The sequence below is a fragment of the Tasmannia lanceolata genome, unplaced genomic scaffold (assembly GCF_043159265.1).
Source record: "Tasmannia lanceolata isolate RefF3 unplaced genomic scaffold, GAP_Taslan_0.1 ptg000012l, whole genome shotgun sequence".
NCBI classification, from domain to species: Eukaryota; Viridiplantae; Streptophyta; class Magnoliopsida; order Canellales; family Winteraceae; genus Tasmannia; species Tasmannia lanceolata.
Window position 1 is genome coordinate 11,253,612 of NW_027518689.1, and position 12,326 is coordinate 11,265,937.

Genomic DNA, 12,326 nt, shown 5'->3' on the forward strand with positions numbered 1-12,326 from the left:
TAGTGGTTCCGGTGTATAAAAAATGTGGTTCCGTAGTGGTTCTGAGGTATAAAATGTGTTTCCCTAGTGGTTACGAGGTATAAAATGTGGTTCCGTAGTGGTTGTGGGGTATAAAATGTGGTTCTGTAGTGGTTCAGGGGTATAAAATATGGCTCCCTAGTGGTTCCGAGGTATGAAATGTTATTCTGTAGTGCTTCCGGAGCTCAAAATGTGGTTTGGAAGTGGTTCCGGGGTATAAGATGTGGTTCCCTAGTGGTTCCGGTGTATAAAATGTGGTTCTGTAGTGGGTAGAAAATATGGTTCCGTAGTGGTGCCGAGGTATAAAATGTGTTTCCCTAGTGGTTCCGGGGTATAAAATGTGGTTCCCGAGTGGTCATGGGATAAAAAATGTGGTTCCCTACTGCTTGCGGGGTAGAAAATGTGGTTCCCTAGTGGTTCTGAGGTATTAAATGTGGTTCTGTAGTGGTTGCGGGGTATAAAATGTGGTTCCCTAGTGGTTCCGGTGTATAAAATGTGGTTCCGTTGTGGTTCCAGGGTAGAAAATATGGTTCCGTAGTGGTTCCGAGGTATAAAATGTGTTTCCCTAGTGGTTCCCGGGTATAAAATGTGGTTCCCGAGTGGTCATGGGGTAAAATATGTGGTTCCCTACTGCTTGCGAGGTAGAAAATGTGGTTCCCTAGTGGTTCCGAGGTAGAAAATGTGGTTCCGTAGTCGTTCCGAGGTAAAAAATATGGTTCCCTAGTGGTTCCGGGGTTGAAAATGTGGTTCCCTAGTGGTTCCGAGGTATAAAATGTGGTTCCGTAGTGGTTGCGGGTTATAAAATGTGGTTCCCTAGTGGTTCCGGGGTATAAAATGTGGTTCCCTAGTGCTTCTGAGGTATAAAATGTGGTTCCGTAGTGGTTGCGGGTTATAAAATGTGGTTCCGTAGTAGTTCCGGTGTATGAAATGTGGTTCCCTAGTGGTTCCGGGGTAGAAAATGTGGTTCCCTAATGGTTCTGGGGTATAAAATGTGGTTCCGTAGTGGTTGCGGGGTATAAAATGTGGTTCCCTAGTGGTTCCGGTATATGAAATGTGGTTCCCTAGTGGTTCCGGGGTAGAAAATGTGGTTCCCTAGTGGTCCCGAGGTATAAAATGTGGTTCCGTCGTGGTTGCGGGTTATAAAATGTAGTTCCGTAGTGGTTCCGGTGTATAAAATGTGGTTCCGTAGTGGTTCCGGCCAGAAATAAGGGTTTCACATTAAAAACTTCGACATCTTTAAAAATGACTTTCCTACCTCGGAGTATACCCTTCCTTTCTATACGACCGAGGGACCCAACCTCTACATCTGGATCCTCATTGCCCATATCCTCGTCAGAGGCAGGAGGACTAGGGGAGGGCTCACGGATAGCCTTCTCACGCCGTTTGCGGGTGGAAGACCCTTCATCTACATTCACATTCTTCTTTCTTTGCTTCGCGCGCTGCATGACTATAGGGGTTTTGGGTTAGGTCCCTAGTGGGGTTCACAAAGTAAAAGGGGAGCCGCTTCCGGTCCTTATCTGCAGAAACCAGGAGAATAAACTTGGAGGGGAAGATACTTCAAGTATAAAGTTGAAATTTGGAGGAGAATAAACTAGGAGAATAAGACAGTTGAAAAGTTGAAATTAAAGATACTTCGAAGAAAACTATGTTTCAGAAAGTTCGTACAAAACACACTATTTAGAGACTTCGAACCACTTGAAACCAATGTTAGGATAGAGGAACTACGGAACCACATATTAGAAAGTTCACAAATACGATTAGTGGAACCACATATTAGAAAGTTCAAACCACAATAACTGGATAGAGGAAGTACGGAACCACAAATTACACAGTTTGAACCAGTAATACTGGATACAGGGTCCATGGAATACTAGTTCCAACTTGGGCAGAATATGTGGTTTCATGGATCAAACTTCAATGGAATAACAGTTCTAACTTTCAAACCCCTAATTGAAACCCTTCAAACAAATTCAAAACAATGCAACCATTGAAAAGCATTGAAAACCATGGAAACCCCAAATGAAACCGTTGCAAGCTTAACAACTTCAAGGGGAACTTAAGAGAGAAGCTTCAAGGGTGAAGGCTTAAGGGAGAACAAGTGTAGAAATCTTTTGTAAGTTGTTTTGATATATATAAAGAGTTCTTATTTTGGTGTTACATTTCTTGTTTTTTGTGGAGCTCTACGCGTCCCCTTTGCCCGTGTATCTCCAAGCCCCCTTACCTTTCTCTCTTGACCTCAACACAATATAATCGATCCATGTTTATTGGGGCCAACAAGTGGTATCAGTGCATAGGGCGTGTTATCGTCAATCAGAATTTCCTACAAAGAGTTATTGTCAAAAGAGCACACATATGTGAAAGTTGACTGTTGTTCAAGATCTGAATGTTCCTTCAAGTGTTTGGGTTGAAAGGATTATGGTCCATTTAAAGGTTTAACGAGGAGGTTTTGTTTAAGGGTTTTTTTTTTGTTACAATAGAGAACGACTCTCTTCTCTATATCTATTTGTGGTATTTTCATTCAATTGGGTGGTGCAAAATTTATGGTGTGAGAAAGAGAACGATACTCTTCTCTTATTCTCAAGATTGGAAGGAGAAGTGTCATCTTTTCTGTTCCGGGAAAGAGAACGATTTTCTCTTATTGGCCCGATGAGTGTTGGGAAAAGAACAATTTTCTTCTTTATACCGTTGGTGTTGCAAAAAGGCAACGGTTATGATGTTTGATGCACCATGATGGAAACAATTATTGTGCAAGTTTTGTTCAAAGCATTTCTAATGGAAGCTTCAGAAAAGTTTAAGTTAAAACCTCCCATTTACAGTGTTTGGAAAGAAGGACCGGACCTCAAACTTTTTTTTTCAAAGCCTCGGTTGAAGTTGAAGAAAGAGATCGTGTGGTGGATTTGAAGAATCGAATCAAGTTGCTTGGTGGCGAAATTGTTATGTTGAAAATGAAGATTTCATCAAGCTCAGATGAAGATCATGTTGATGAAGACTAGAAATATTTTGGGATTTTCATTTAAGGAGGGGTGTTGGATATAGTAAATCAAAATTAATATTAGTATGGTTTTGTGGAAAGTCTATGTAGTCTTCTAGGTTATTTATTATGCATGGAAAATGTAAGGAGAATTTATGTAGCTAATTTATCATAGAGACAAATGTGGAATTCCTATGTAGTTGCTTACACTTCCTAGATGACTCATGGGAACTACAACTATGGCTTAATGTATTTACTATTTTTATGAGTCTTTTCAGTCTACAAATATGGAGTAGTGTTGTAGAGATTGCAAGCTTAAGAACTTCAAGGGAAAGTTAAGAGAGAAGCTTCAAGGGTGAAGGCTTAAGGGAGAACAAGTGTAGAAATCTTTTGTAAGTTGTTTTGATATATATAAAGAGTTCTTATTTTGGTGTTACATTTCTTGTTTTTGGTGGAGTTAAGAGAGAAGCCTGTGGTTTGGCCATTTCCCACTTTTAACCTCGTGGTTTGGAAGTTACCAACGACACCCCCTCAACTTTCCATGGGTTTTTTTAACGTGACTGAGTGGATGGAGAGGGGGAAATGGCTATACTGCCCCCATCTTCCCCAACTAAAAATTAGGGTTTTCAACTCATTTATTTATCAACACAAACCCTCGATTTAGGGGTTTTATTTCTCTTCATTCACATCATTATCATGATTTGCACAAAAACCCTAATATTTTAGGGCTTTTTTTTGTTTTTATCAATGTTTTTTTTCTTAAAATGTGGGTTTAATGTACCCATGGGGTGGGGTTTCATTGTCTGTGGTGGAGGTGACGGCGGTGGCCGGAGATGGCTAAGGTGGCGGTGGAAGGAGGTGGCAGTGGGAAATGTCGTAACCCTAATCCCTCTGCAAATGGCTTAAAACCAGTGATAAGGGTATTTCTGTCCTCAAAATACTAACCATGTTTAGTTTTAGTCATTCCGTCAGGTTAAACTAACGGACCGTCAACAGCGGGGGTCTACTAAAAAATCTCATAAAGTTGAGGGGGTGTCATTGGTAACTTCCAAACCACGGGGTTAAAAGTGGAAAATGGCCAAACCACAAGGGGTGTATCTGTATTTTTCCCTTTCTAAAAAAAAATACATTAACTACATCAAAGTTTCATTATAGATGTTGAAGAACAAAAGGGACAACAAATATTCATCCCAATGGCAATTAGAACTTCAAATCATCAAGTTTGTCCGAGGCTAGCATTACCTTAACCAACAAAAAGAGATTCAAGAACAGGAGGGAATCTTAAAAGGGAAAAAATACAGGCAAAGTTGCTCCATGATTAGCAGGTTGTTCTGTAACTCAGTATGGATCAGTTTTTCAAAATACCGATGGGGTGAAAATGCAGCGAAAGTGAATCCTAGTCGACTTGGTTGATGCGGCTGAGTACTTGGTTGATGCGACTGAGTACTCGGTTGACGGGGTCATAAATCAGGAGAATCAGAGGAGCTTTGATGGATTTTGTAGGACAAAATGCGGACTCGGACAAGAACACAGCCAAGTTAAAAAGAGTTCACTTGGGTGAGTCCATGATGATGTGGGGGAGTTTTGAAACTATGGCATGGATTAAACATTTTATGGAATTGAAGGGGGTAATACAGAACAAGTTTGAGAGGGGGTAATATAGAACAAGTTTGAGATGGTTCTTGTCTACTTCTGTTTCCATTTGCTAGAGTGCTAAATTGTTGCATAGGTTGTCATAAGTTTGAGATGGAAAATATTCCTTTTTTTCTTATATTTACTTGAAGGGTAAGCTAATCTTGGAACTGATATTAAGTGAAGACATCTCTCTCAAGAAAGTTTTGGTAAATGCTTCTAAAAGTAAGTAGGTCTGGAAAAGTTGTATTGACTTATAAATCCCTACAATAAAATATTGGGCTTTCATGATTTAACATTTAAAAAAAACATTTCCAATATGAAACTCTAAAAGCAAATTTTTTTTTGCATGTATGTGCTTGTGTAGAGAACCTTAAACCATCCCAACTTACAGAAGATCAGATAGCAACTGGGTATAAATAATAGAAAAACCAGAACCCATTCATATCAAGAAACAACATTCTCTGTAATATTACTCCTAAATTCCTAATACACATACATATCTGTGTATTTGCATGTAGGTGCTTTGTAGATAACTAGTATTGAGTTCATTCAGCAAAAGAGAAGGAACATACAAGGAGACAGATTCAAAATGCAATTGCTTCTCAAAAATACTCCCAAATCGTTAGCGAAGGAAAAATGGCGGAAGATTGGCAATCCCCTTGGGATTTAGATCTCCTCTGATTTTCCTACTCATTATTCCCATTTAAAGCCCTCAACGAAACCCTTTCAAACACAAAATCAAAGCCCAACCATTGAAAACCTATAAACCCTATATCAAAATATTTTGTTTCTAACAATTAATGGTTCCAGCCCATTAAAACCTAAAATTTTCTAAATCCATACAAATGAAACCCCTTGCAAAGCATTTCAAAGGCTTCAAAACTACATACTCATGCAAATCCCTCTCACAAACTACCAAAGAGGTACTTAAAAGAGCTTCACATACTGAAATAATCAAGAGGGGGGGTGAATTGATTTTAACTCAAAATTAGGCCTTTTGAAAATTACCTATGAACCCTAATTGGAATTTTCTTCACTTAATTAAATATTTGGTTAGTGCAAATATAATTGAAAAACAAAATGAAATGCCAAACCAAACAATAATGGAAATGCAAGAGTGAGAAATGACACACCAATATATAGTGGTTCGGCCAACGGCCTACTCCACTCTACTCAAGGTCGCACTTGAGGGATTCCACTATTGGAGACCTCCACGATGCCCGGCTCCGAGGCGGTTACAATTCCAAGGGATATTAAACAAGGATGCCCTTACACCTTTACAAAGACTCTCCTTCTCCGCCGAGTTCTAAGCGGTTGCTCTCTAGGGAATTAAAAACGGAATGCCCTAGCCACCTATACAAGATATGAAAGATTGATAGCTTGGCTTCTTCTTGAAAGCTTGATGCCCTTTGTAGTTCCTTGATTGCTCTTCAAAAAAGATTTGCAAGTGATAGCTCTAAAATATCCAAACTCAATAGGTTCACAAGTGAAAGGCAAGTTTGGGAAAAACAAAAAATCTTAAGCTTAAAAGGGTTGCAAGTTAGCTTGAGTGCTTAAGAGGGTTTTTCAAAAATCAAGAGAGAGGAAATGAATCCTCTAGATATTGTATATATAGCCTCTCCAAAGAATATGACCGTTTGGGGGTGTAGATATCAATTTTCACAAATTAATGCAAATCCCAACGGCTATATTTTGAGCTGTCGCAAGGTTCTCGGAGTTCCGAGAACCATTCTCGGAGTTTTGAGAAATCTCGGAGTTCCGAGAGAACGGCCAGAAAATGGAATTTTTCTACTGGACCATTTCTCGGAGTTCCGAGAAAATGTCCAGACGCTACTGGACCTTTTCTCGGAGTTCCGAGGGAACTCTCAGAGTTCCGAGCTCGGAGCTCCGAGAAAAATCTCGGAGTTCCGAGAAGCCTAAAAAATCTGCATATTCTATTTTTATTGCATGATTGATTTTTGGCTTTTGGAACTTGACTCTTATAATTATTTTGGAATGTTTATGAGGGTCCCAACATGTTGGTCCACCACATAACCATTCACTAATCCATTTTAAGTTCTTAAGTGTTCTTTGAAAAACAATTTGAAAACACTTTGAAAACGACAAGATTGGAGAATAGACCCTTGGGCTTACAATCTCCCCCTTTTTGATGATGACAAACAAAATTGATTATGAGGTGTGTGGAGTGACATAATAGGCAAGTGAATGCTGGAACTCCCCCTCAATATATGCACATAGATAAATGATACAAATTGTTAGCATGTGGTGCATATGGTGAATTGAATAGATAATCAATTTAAAACCTTCTCCCCCTTTTGTCATCGACAGAAAAGGGTGTAAAAAAAATTTAGGAGTAGATAACTCCCCCTAAATTAATGCTTATGGTATAGAAATATATAGCCAAGTAATGTACATATACCTGTTCATGATCAAGATGTTGACAAATGTCAAATTGTTAGGTATTTTTAATTAAAGTGAAGATACCTCTCCAACTTAGAAAACTAAGAAGGCTAAGAGTATCAATTGAGTGATTTTTAAGATTAATATTTGACATCTCATTCATGCAGATACTACCAAAACAGAGATGATATGTATAAAGTACTATATAGATAAGCTGGTGAAAGGCACAAAGTATTTATTTGGCAATTTCTTTGACTTGATCCGCACTCCAAATGTTTAAGGCACTTCGGATATAACAAATTCTATCATCACTAAGGGGTTTTGTAAAGATATCCGCTAATTGATCTTCAGTGTTGATATATTTTAAGCAAATATCCCCTTTTTGTGAGTGATCTCTGATGAAGTGGTGCCTAATCTCAATGTGTTTTGTTCTTGAGTGTTGTATGGGGTTTTTTGTTAAGCTTATAGCACTAGTATTGTCACATTGGATGAGAATATTTTCCATTTTGATTGCATAGTCAATGTGCTTTTCATCCATAGGACTTGAGCACAGCAGGCTCCAGCTGCCACATATTCTGCTTCTGTTGTGGACAGAGCTACTGAATTTTGCTTCTTGCTAAACCATGAAACAAGTGATTTACCCAAGAATTGGCAAGTCCCACTAGTGCTTTTCCTATCTACTCTACATCCAGCAAAGTCTGCATCTGAATATCCGATGAGAGTGAAGGAAGATGATCTTTCATACCACAGTCCTAGACTTTGAGTTCCTCTTAAGTACTTGAAGATCTTCTTAACTGCTGATAGGTGAGATTCTTTAGGATCCGATTGAAATCGAGCACAGAGACAGACAGGAAACATAATGTCTGGTCTGCTGGCTGTCAAATAGAGCAAACTACCTATCATACCCCTATACAATTTCTGATCCACAGATTTGCCAAATTCATCTTTTTCTAGCTTAGCAGTAGTACTCATGGGAATTCTTGATGTCTTACTACTATCCATGCCATACTTCTTTAATAACTCCTTTGTATATTTTTCTTGATTTAAAAATATTCCATTTTTGTATTGTTTAATTTGGAGTCCTAAGAAGTAGGTTAACTCTCCCATCATGCTCATTTCAAATTCATTTTTCATTAAGGTTGCAAATTCATCACACAATTTTTGATTAGTTGAGCCACAGATGGTATCATCCACATAGATTTGGACAAGGAGGATATCATGATTTTCTCTTTTGATAAACAAGGTTTTATCCACCTTTCCCATCTCGAATCCTTTTTCAACTAAGAAAGTGCAAAGCCTCTCATACCAAGCTCTAGGAGCTTGCTTTAATCCATATAAAGCTTTATCAAGTCTGAAGATATGATTTGGATGTTTGAAGTCTTCAAAACCTGGAGGTTGCTCAACATACACTTCCTCTTGGATATAGCCATTTAGGAAGGCACTTTTGACATCCATTTGATATAGTTTAAATCCTTTATGAGATGCATATGCCAAAAGTATCCTAATAGCCTCCATACGGGCAACAGGAGCAAATGTCTCATCATAATCTATCCCTTCCTCCTGATTGTACCCTTGGGCTACAAGCCTAGCTTTATTCCTAGTGATAATTCCATTTTCATCCAATTTATTTCTATACACCCATCTCGTGCCAATGACTGGATGATCACTAGGTCTAGGCACTAGCCTCCACACTTTGTTCATTTCGAATTGACTTAGCTCTTCTTGCATGGCCATCAACCAATATTCATCCTTTTCAGCTTCCTTGATGGATTTTGGTTCTAATTCGGATAGGAACGCCAAATTGTTACTCACACTACGATAGTATGATCTAGTTCTTACTGGCAATGTGGCATTACCTAAAATTTGGGATTCAGGATGATCTACCAATGTTCTCCTATCCCTAGGCAATAAGTCATCATTTTCATTTTCTACTTCCTCACTAGGTAATGTATGACTTGTTGATGCATGAGGAGGAGCACTAAATTTTGGAAAAAGATGTTCAATGGGTTCATCCTCATCATGTGGCATTTCTTGAGGTGTTGGCTCTCTTTCATCAAATGTCACATGCATGGATTCTTCTACAACTAGGGTTCTTTGAATTAAATACTCTATATGCCTTGCTATGTGACGAATACCCTAAGAATACTCCATCATCCGACTTCTTATCAAATTTGTGTAAATTTTCTTTAATGTTTAAAATGAAGCATTTACATCCAAACACTCTAAAATAGCTTATATTTGGTTTCAAGTTTTTCCAAAGCTCATAAGGTGTTTTCTTAGAAATTGGCCTTAAATATACCCTGTTTATAATATAGCAAGCGGTGCTAACCGCTTCCGCCCAAAAATATCTAGGGAGATCATTTTCATGCAACATAGTTTTAGCCATTTCTTGGAGAGTTCGATTCTTTCTTTCTACTACTCCATTTTGTTGAGGTGTTCTAGGTGCGGAAAAATTATGTTTTATGCAATGTTCATTACAATAAGTGTCAAAATGTACATTTTCAAATTCCGTTCCATGATCACTTCTAATGTGAGAGATGGCAATACCTTTTTCATTTTGAATTTGATTGCACAATGTAAGAAAGTTTTCATAAGTTTCATCTTTATGTCCTAGAAATATGACCCATGTGAATCGTGAGTAGTCATCCACAACTACAAACACGTACCTCTTTCCACCTAGGCTACTAGTCTTCATTGGTCCAAAAAGATCCATATGAAGTAGCTCCAAGGGGTAGGAAGTTGAAATCATATTTTTAGGTGCAAATGAGCTTTTCAATTGTTTTCCTAATTGACAAGTTCTACAAATGTGATCTTTGATGAATTTTAACTTAGGCAATCCTCTAACACTTTCTTTTGAGGAGAGGGTCGAAATGAGATCCATTCCGGCATGACCCAACCTCCTATGCCATAGCCAAGAATCCTCACTAATGGCATTAAGACAAGTCACATTTTGAAGTCTAAGATCATCTAGTCCAATTGTGTAAATGTTATTGTCTCTAGAGTGAATTTTACTTCTCCATTTATCTTATTTTTAACAATGCATTTATCAGGATTGAAGACAACTTCAAAACCATTATCACATAATTGACTAATGCTAATAAGATTATGGGATAAGCCATCAACAAATAGTACATCATGAATGGGAGAGGTAGAGTTACCTATGGTGCCTTCACCTTTGACTTTTCCTTTCTTATCATCTCCAAAGGTAACGTCTCCACCATCCTTGAGTGATAGGGATGCGAATTGAGTAAGGTCTCCGGTCATATGTCTAGAGCATCCACTATCAAGGTGCCATGTGTTCTTCTTGTTATGGCTTTTAAGGCATACCTACATATGAATAGGCAAGTGAGATCCCTTAGGTACCCAAATCCTCCTAATCTTGCTATGTTCATTTGTTTTTACTTTAGAGTTCAATTTGATTTTATCTTGTTTAGCATGTAAGCAAGCAACCTTGTAATGACCTTCTAGACCACAATAAAAACAAATTTTGGTACCACTAGAAGAAGCCTTTTCAAGTTTGTTTTTATAGTTAGATATGGTAGTATTCCATTTGTATCCAAGTCCACTTTTATCACTTGACATTCTTTGAATATTAACAAGCCTATTTAATTTTAATGAACTATTTTCAAAATTTTCAAAGAGTTTCTTGAGTTCATCATATTCAAAAGATAGTTTACCGTTTTCATGCTTTAGTTTGTTATTTTCAACAGAAAGATTTTGTCGATTTTCATTCAAAGTCTTAATGGTAGCATTTAGCTCATGAATTTTTACTTTGCATTTTTCATTTTCATCATCTAAAAATTCATGATCCTTTTTTAACCAACCAAATTCTTTTGTCATGTTAGCAAGAGAATTTTCAAGTGATGCAATTTTATCAAATTGAATTTCAAGTTCATCATTTGCATTTTGTAAGGAATCTAGAACTTCTTTTAAGACAATAACATCATTTAAAGTGTTTACCCCATTGTTGTCGTTTGTTGAGGCCATGAAGCATACGTTCCTTGCTATCAAGCAATCTTCGCCATCATTTTGTTCGCCTTCGCTATCAATTTCCTCATCCCACGTGGCGGTCATTCCTTTCTTGCCATCTCTTCTCTTGAAGCGGTTGTTTGAAGTTGGTTCATTGTTGAGTGGACAATCCGGGCGAATGTGTCCAAGCTTCTTGCAACCGTGGTTGAGAAGATCCATCACCGAGTTCTTCTTTCTTCTTGAATGGAGGGTTTGTCCTTCTATTTTTCATCCCTCCCATGTTTCTTTGCAAGAATTTGATCCTTCTTGTTAGGAGGGCAACTTCATCTTCCATGTCTTCTTTTGCATCTTCATTTTCACCTACATTACAAGCAAAAGCAATTCCTTTTCCTTTTTCGATTTTAGTTTCGATTTCGGGTGCTTTTGTTTTGAAAATCATTTCATGGGTGATCAAGGACCCTATTAGTTCATCTAGGTTCAATGTGTTCATGTCATTGGCTTCGGTGATTGCGGAGGTTTTAGATTCCCAAGACAAAGGTAAGGACCTAAGGATTTTAGTCACTAAATCTCTATTGGAAAATTGTTTTCCAAGACCCCTTAATCCATTTACAAGATTGGTGAATCTAGTGTACATGTCGGCAATTGTTTCATCGGGTGTCATTTGAAAGAGTTCGTATTGCCGAAAAAGATGGTTCATTTTAGATTCTTTTACTTGATTGGTTCCCTCATGGGTGACTTCTAAAGTGTCCCAAATTTCCTTAGCCGAATTCAAATTTGATACTCTATTGAATTCTCCGGGAGATAGAGCACAAATAAGAGAATTCATGGCTTTGGCATTATAATTCGAAGCTTGTTGTTCGGCTTCGGTCCAATCATTTAAATTTCTTGTGGGTAAGATGTATTCATTATTAATTGCTCTCCACCTTTGATAGTCTTGGGTTAAAAAGATTTTCATTTTGGTTTTCCAAAAACCATAGTTTGTTCCATCAAAATAGGGTGGCCTAGTGTTTGAATAACCTTCATGGTGTTGAGGGTAGTTTGCCATTTTAGAATCTTTACTCTAGACCAGTTAGGGTTTTCTAAAAATTAGAGACGAGGCTCTGATACTAATTGAAATAATCAAGAGGGGGGATGAATTGATTTTAACTCAAAATTAGGCCTTTTGAAAATTACCTATGAACCCTAATTGGAATTTTCTTCACTTAATTAAATATTTGGTTAGTGCAAATATAATTGAAAAACAAAATGAAATGCCAAACCAAACAATAATGGAAATGCAAGAGTGAGAAATGACACACCAATATATAGTGGTTCGGCCAACGGCCTACTCCAC